Here is an 8,349-nt window from a genome sequence, read left to right as displayed (position 1 = left end):
TGTGATTGAAATTGAATAATTTTGAGCAATGGAAAGAGCGAAAAGAGAACAATAGAACGGGTATTTATTCAACAATTTATGATGGAGAGATCAGTCTGTAGAAGTAACTTGTAACGAACTGTTGGGTTTTTGTTTTTCGCGTAAATTGAAAAACATGATTGGCGACATTCTGTCTGCTGCATAGAAAATGTGTAGATAAATATCTTGAACGCAACAACAAATCATAGCAAAGGGTTGAAATAAATAAAGTGTGCAACAACAAATGGCCACGTGGTAAAGGTTTGAAAAAATATATGAGAGAACGCATTTGAAATTACCTGTGTTTGTGTTTTGTGGTATTGTAAAAATGGAAAACAATCTACGTTTATTGAAGGTAAGAAATTGTGAAATGTGAATACCGTTTTCCATTGAAGCCTGTTTACATTAAACGGACTAAAATAATATATTTTTTATTCATTTCTTTTAGTAACCAATTTTATTTCGTGAAATTGACCAATCAATCCCATCAACTCCATCATTTTATCAAATATGTAAGAATATGTTTGCAACAAAAAAGTGGGTACCATATTGATCTTTTAAAATTATAATTTTTTTCACTCCTAGTTTTCTTAAAACCAAGAGCGGTATGGGTTTGTTGGAAGATTCACCTTGAAGTTGCGAAGTGGCGTTGGCATTAAATTGTATTTTTGTTTTACCTGCCTTTTTCAGTTTGAACCCAAGTAGAGAGCAGTATATCTGATATATAAACTAATGAGCTGAATTATGTAATGGTAAAAAAGTTCTTTCTTTTGGATTTAAAAATATGAAAAATATCCGAAAATAATAAAAATATGTATTTCCCATTTATATATTTTGTCTATTTTTAGAATTTGCAAAGTATCATCAATATAATACCAAATATTACATTTCTGTCCCATTATTTTTGTCTATAATTGGTTCAAATTTGAATAGACGATTTCAATGTGCGGAAATTTTGGAAAGGAATTGTTACTAAAATTAAATTACCGAGCTCCTTCATACACCTTTTTATGCTAAAAGATTACAACTGCAAAAGAAGATTATAAATTTGCAACCTGGAACTAAGAATTGAACTTGATATTCTATGCAGGTAATGTTTAACAAAATTAACTTTTAATTTAACAAAATTAAATTCGAATTATTCTGTTTACTTTCAGAAAAACTAATTTAGCGTAGCCTGTAAGGCTGGCTGCTGATTTATTGGAAATCTAGGCGCATCTACATATTAGAAGGACCATGCTAACATGCACTGTTAGAAAAATATGTTTTTCATATGTTTCGATATAAACAAAATGTGTTTCGGGCACAATTTTTAAACACAATATATTTAAGTGCAAACATGTAATGTTCTCAAACTAACACTAAATGTTTGGAACACATATGTTAATATGTTAGAATATATTATGTTTGGGGCATGCATGTTTCATAAAAATTATATGTGTGAATGTAAACATATATAAATTTACAAATTTCGATTAAACATATATATGTTGTGATATTTTATTCAGAGAGCGAAAGAGAGAGAGAGAGTATAGAGAAAGAAATAGAGATAAAAACCGGGAGGGTTGACGAAAGATATCAAATTAACACAGCGAGAGAATCGAAAGAGAGCAATTTCTGTGAAACCGCTTATATGTTGTTTCGGAAACTGCTTTATGATAAGGCCAAAAATTTTATACGCTTAAGTCTAAATATTATTTAATTTAAGTCTAAATATTATTTAATTTGTGTATATTATAAAATTATTTATGTATGTTTATACTCGACCCCACGTTCTTCCTTTGTTAGAGTTTTTGAATTCCTTCCAAAATATCAAACTTTTATACCAAAACCAGTTTTTTATTACAAAATTGTTATTTTTGCAATAAAAAAATAATATTTTATCCAAAAGCTCAGTCCATTTCGTTTATATCAAGCACTGTTTCTGACTGTAAATCTTTAATAACCCACATTTCGAAGTTTCATTATAAAAATTTAATATAGTATAAATATAAATGCGTAAATTAAAAAAAAACAATTGGTGTTTGGTCGGAGCAGGGATTGAACCCACGACCCTTTGCATGTACGGCAGACATGCTAACCACTGCTCCACGTTGCCAACACATGTATGTTTCTGTTAAATAATGTTATGTTTGCATGGGCTCGTGGGCGCTGCAAACTATGCTATATAAATGTAACTTATAACGATAATTGTCTTCTGGTGACTATAACAGCTACGTAGCTCAGTGGTAGTGTGTTGGCTTACAAACTGTATGGTCCTCGGTTCGATTCTCCGTCCAGGCGAAAGGTAAAATTTAAAAAAATTATAAAATTGAATAATTTCTTCAACATTATTTGTAAAGACGCAGCCGCGGTCAACATTTAAATGAAATTATCTTCAAAAAGTAAATGTCATGGACCAATCTAACGTTTCAAATAAAGAACCGATGAGATTTTGCAAATTTTATGCGTTTTTTTTTAAAAAAAAGTTATCAAGCTCTTAACAAATCACCCTTTATTACAGAAAAAGGTGCTAAGAACTAAAAAATTTCGTGGAAGTGAAAATTATGTTAGGGAATGAGCACAATCTTCTTTGGGGAAAATTCTTGCAAGCATATAATATTTTTGGGCTCAAAATGCTTCCAAAAATAGAATATGTTCACATAAAACAAACATATTAATGTTTCGGCAGTATCCAATAATATATGTGCTTCCTGCAAAATATGTTTGGAACATATGTTAGAGAGGCGATTTTTTTTGAGGGTGTGGTTATTATTATAAGGAAGATAATGATTTATATAATTTATGTAATTGTATTTGTAAGTTATGTTAGAACAAACCACAAATGACAAGAACCAAATTTATTTGTCTATTATCAAAAAATAATAAATATTAAATATGTTTTATAAAAAACACATATTTTCTTTTATTTCAAATAAAATTAAATACGATTTTGGGGTCGCATATATACATTTTTTGATTGAAATTTATAGCCAATTTCAATTAATTATTTAATTGAATGAATCATATAGTTGATTGATTTTTGTCGCGAAATTAATTAAAATTTTAATTGATTCAATTAAAACTGTGATTGAATTTTATGTTAAAAATCAATCACGTTTTAAATTGATTCAATCACACAATTAATTGATTCCGTGACAAAAGTCAATTAAATTTTTAATTGAAAATCGTGTTGGTTTTCAATCAAAATGGGTGATTGATACTATCATTTTCGTGATTGAAGACATTTCAATTAAAAAAAATGATTGAATCCGCGATTTTCGTTATTGAAATCAAAAAAAAAAATTTTGTGTGTATGCTCCTAAAATTCACTTACGCCTTACACAAAAAGCAGGACACTCACGCCAGAGGTGTTTAATTGATTCCTTTTCCTCCACATCATGACAGCTTATACAATAGTCATTATACTTCGCACCCATAGTTTTTGCAAATTCGCCTATCAGGCAGCGACATGTTATAGCAGATATCAGGAGTGCTATCTGACGCCTTGAGAACACTAGCATATCTACACACAAACATTTTTTTATTTCAATCACGAAAATCGCGGATTCAATCATTTTTTTAATTGAAATGTCTTCAATCACAAAAATGATAGTATCAATCACCCATTTTGATTGAAAACCAACACGATTTTTAATTAAAAATTTAATTGACTTTTGTCACGGAATCAATTAATTGTGTGATTGAATCAATTAAAAATGTGATTGATTTTTAACATAAAATTCAATCACAGTTTTAATTGAATCCATTAAAGTTTTAATTAATTTCGCGACAAAAATCAATCAACTATTTGATTCATTCAATTAAATAATTAATTGAAATTGGCTATAAATTTCGATCAAAAAATTTATATATTGCGACCCCAAAATCATATTTAGTTTTTTTTCTTTTGAAATAAAAGAAAATATGTGTTTCTTATAAAACATATTTAATATTTTATTATTTTTTGAATTATGCAATAGACAAATAAATTTGGTTCTTGTCATTTGTGTTTTGTTCTAACATAACTTACAAATACAACTACTATCAATAACAACTATAGGGTGAAAAAATAAATTATATAAATCATTATCTTCCTTATAATAATAACTATGTTAGCATGTTCCTTCTAATACGTAGATGCGCCTAGATTTTCAACAAATCAGCAGCCTGTAAGCTAAATTAGTTTTTCTGAAAGTAAACAGAATAATTCGAATTTAATTTTGTTCAATTAAAAGTTAATTTTGTTAAATATTACCTGCATAGAATATCAAGTTCGAGTTCCAGGTTGCAGATTTATAATCTTCTTTTGCAGTTGTAGTTTTTTAGCATAAAAAGGTGTATTAAGGATCTCGATAATTTAATTTTAGTAACAATTCCATTCCAAAATTTCCACACATTAAAATCGTCTATTAAAATTTGAACCAATCAAAGACAAAAATAATGGGAAAGCAATGTAATATTTGGTATTATATTGACGATACTTTGCAAATTCTGGAAATAGAAAAACATATAAATGGAAAATACATATTTTTATTATTTTCGGATATTTTTCATATTTTTAAATCCAAAAGAAAGAACTTTTTTACCATTACATAATTCAGCTCATTAGTTTATATATCAGATAGACTGCTCTCTACTTGGGTTCAAACTGAAAAAGGCAGGTAAAACAAAAATGCAATTTAATGCCAACGCTACTTCGCAACTTCAAGGTGAATCTTCCAACAAACCCGTACCGCTCTTGGTTTTAAGAAAACTAGGAGTGAAAAAAATTTATAATTTTAAAAGATCAATACGGTACCCACTTTTTTATTGCAAACATATTATTATATATTTGATAAAATGATGAATTTAGTGACCAATTTCACGAAATAAAATTGGTCACTAAAAGAAATGAATAAAAAATATATTATATTAAAACGGTATTCACATTTCACAATTTCTTACCTTCAATAAATGTAGATTGTTTTCAATTTTTACAATACCACAAAACACAAACACAGGTAATTTCAAATGCGTTCTGTCATATATTTTTTCAAACCTTTACCACGTGGCCGTTTGTTGTTGCACACTTTATTTATTTCGACCATTTGCTATGATTTGTTGTTGCGTTCAAAATATTTATGCACACATTTTGAATGTAGCAGACAGAATGTCGCCAATCATGTTTTTCAATTTACGCGAAAAACAAAAACCCAACCGTTCGTTACGAGTTACTTCCACAGACTGATCTCTCCATCATACATTGTTGAATAAATACCCATTCTCTTGTTCTCTTTTCGCTCTTTCCATTGCTCAAAATTATTCAGTTTCAATCACAAAGGTGATTGGATCAATCACATGTGTAATTGGAAACGGAAAAAAATTCAATCACGTTTGTAATTGAAAATTATTTCCGAATTGATTATCAAATTGATTGAATCAATAAATATTTTAATTGGAAACGTAGCAAATATCAATCATTTTTTAATTGGTTTTTATTCGGATTTGATTAAATTATTAATTGAATCAATTAACATATTAATTGAATCCGTTTCCAAATTCAATTAAGTGTTTAATTGAAAAAATGTTGGTGATAATCTTTTGTGTGTAGTGTGCGGTTTAATAAATGGGGCCATATTTGATTGGTGTCATTACAACCTTCTCACGTAGTAAGAGCTTGCAGGTGGTCAGAGGCATACCAATAGATTCTAGTTCCCCTGGAATTTGTAACGTAGTTCCTTGCCTTGCTAACACATCTGCTTCGCAGTTCCCCGGTACGTCCCTATGGCCAGGCACCCATATTAGGTGAATATTGTACTGCTCAGCCATCTGGTTGAGAGATTTGCGGTAGTATATGGCCGTTTTCGAGTTAAGGAACACAGAGTCCAAGGATTTTATTGCAGGTAATGCCAATATTTGTTGGAACATTACTTCTCAGCCAATTCACCACCTCTCTTATTGCCAATATTTCAGCCTGAAAAACACTACAGTGATTAGGTAATCTTTTCGCTATTCGAATTTCCAAATCTTTAGAATATACTCCGAATCCCACTTGTCCATTAAATTTGCAGCCATCAGTATAGAAATCTATATATCTTTTAATGCTAGGTTAGGTTAGGTTAAAGTGGCAGCCCGATTAAGATTCAGGCTCACTTAGACTATTCAGTCCATTGTGATTAATGCTAATTCTGTGTACACCACGCCTCACTGTTGGGAATTAGAGTTTCAAACTTTTTGTCGAAAAGTGGTTTTGCCAGGGTGTAATCCACCAGGTTAGGCACATCTGGCATTACTTTGAGGACCGAACTGTGACCGTTCATTTCTTCCGACCACAGCGATAGCTCGCTCAACCGCACAGCCGTTGTTGCATCTGACTGTTTGGCCAAAATGTTTAAAGGCAATAGATGCAGCATGACATTAAGGGAGTCTGTTCCTGTCTTACTAAAACTTTATCTAAACCAGTCGGTTTCTGAAGTGCCGGCCACCAGACTACAACACCATATAGCATTATAGGTCTAACCACTGCCGTGTATAGCCAATGCACAATTTTTAGTTTTAGTCCCCACTGCCTTTTTGCACGAGTACAAAGCTACCGTGGCTTTTCTCGCCCTTCAATATTAAGCTTAAAATTCAGCTTCCTGTCCAAAATAACGCCAAGGTATTTTACACACTCACCAAAGGGAATTCCAATACCCCGTAAGGAAATGGGCCTAACCGTGGGAGTTTTGCGATCCTTGCAGTACATGACTAGTTCTGTCTTTGCTGGATTTGCCCATTTCTCAGTCATCCGGAGAGCTCTCTGTATAATATCTCTGATTGTGGATGGGAACTTTCCACTGACTGCTAGCGCCACATTATCTGCGTATGCCACCACTTTTATCCTTTCTTTTTCTGGGGTAACCAGAAGGTTATTTATAGCAACATTCCAACGAAGAGGTGATAGAACTCCTCCTTGGGGAGTGCCTCTGTTCACATACCTCTGTATGTTTGCTTTTCCTAGGTGGCTGAAATACGTCTCTTCGTTAGAAGTTCGTCTAACAGCCTAAGTATACCTGCATCAACATTCAGAGTTGTCAGTCCATTTAATATCGAGCTCGGATGGACGTTATTGAACGCCCCTTCGATGTCTACAAACGCCACGTTAGTATTCTTTGACAGATAGTGAGCTTTCAATAAAGCTGACTAGTTCATGTAATGCGGTCTCAGTAGACCTGCCCTTCGAGTAGCATGCATACCTGCCCATTCGAGAGCAAACTTGAATCGACGCTAGTTCTAAGACAAATATCTATCATCCTCTCCAGAGTCTTAAGTAGGAATGAGGATAAGCTGATAGGTCGGAAATCCTTCGCCCTCGAGTGAGAGGCTTTTCCTGCTTTAGCTATGAAAACGACTTTTGTTTCCCTCCACTTTTCTGGAATATATGCTAAGTTGATACATCCTTTATATATCGCCGACAACCAGGGGATGATTCTGTCAGCCACCACTTGTAACTCCGCCGGAGTAATTCCATCAGGTCCAGGGGATTTGAATGGTCCAAAGCTATTTAATGCCCATTTTATTCTAGATTCCGATACAATTTCCTCGATAGGAAACGACCGCTGAGCCACTGTGGTACCGCCAGTACATGGTTTGAACCCCGGAGTACTTAATTCACATATTTTGTTTCTATAAACATATTGTTCTTGAATAAGAACTATATCTATGTCCCCTTTCATCAGGAGAACTTTTAAGGCAGCACATGCAGCCTTACAATCCTTATCTGGAGGATCCGTAGGACCATCGAGATTTTCAACAACCGTCACATCAGCCGTTTCAATCGAGTCATCAAGAATGTCCTCTTCAGAGATTTCGGTTACTCTCGCAATAACCATAGGTTCAACTTTGGTGAGTTTTGAGGCAGTAAAAACCCCTCTCGCATACGGTGTCTATCCATGTTTGCATCTTTGGTGTCTCCCTCAACTTCGCAAGAGGGTCCGCTTACTTTTGATTCAGACAGAAGTTTATCCATTTCTGAATCCTTTAGCTGATCGCTTTTATATACCTTCATTGGGATATAATGAAAGCCATAACATACACGGCCCTGAAATATAAATTAGCACACCACGTTTGCAACATCTATGTTAATATGTTAGAACATATAATGTTTGGGACAACATTTTCTTTTAAATATAATATGTGTGGATGAAAGCATATATTAATTTAGAAATTGCCTATTAACATATATGTGTTTAGAAAGGGAGACCGAGGGCGGAAGTCACCAACTGGCGCCTTAAAAATATATACACACAAAGAAAAATTCATTAAAAGTTTTTTTCTATCAGTGTATGCCTAGGTTAGGTTAGGTTAAAGTGGCAGCCCGATTAAATTTCA

At 32.7% G+C, this 8,349-nt stretch overlaps 1 long non-coding RNA gene across 1 annotated transcript; it reads left to right on the top strand.

Moving 5' to 3' along the window:
* Positions 1-217: 217 nt before the first annotated feature.
* On the top strand, positions 218-809 carry LOC142232758 (uncharacterized). Its single transcript, XR_012721199.1, has 3 exons — positions 218-373; positions 467-530; positions 604-809. It is a non-coding gene; the product is annotated as an uncharacterized LOC142232758 (long non-coding RNA).
* Positions 810-8,349: the final 7,540 nt, after the last annotated feature.

This window comes from Haematobia irritans, chromosome 4 (genome assembly GCF_050003625.1).
Source record: "Haematobia irritans isolate KBUSLIRL chromosome 4, ASM5000362v1, whole genome shotgun sequence".
Classification (NCBI taxonomy): Eukaryota; Metazoa; Arthropoda; class Insecta; order Diptera; family Muscidae; genus Haematobia; species Haematobia irritans.
The sequence above is the reverse complement of the archived record's forward strand: the minus strand, read 5'-3'. Positions and strand labels throughout refer to the sequence as shown.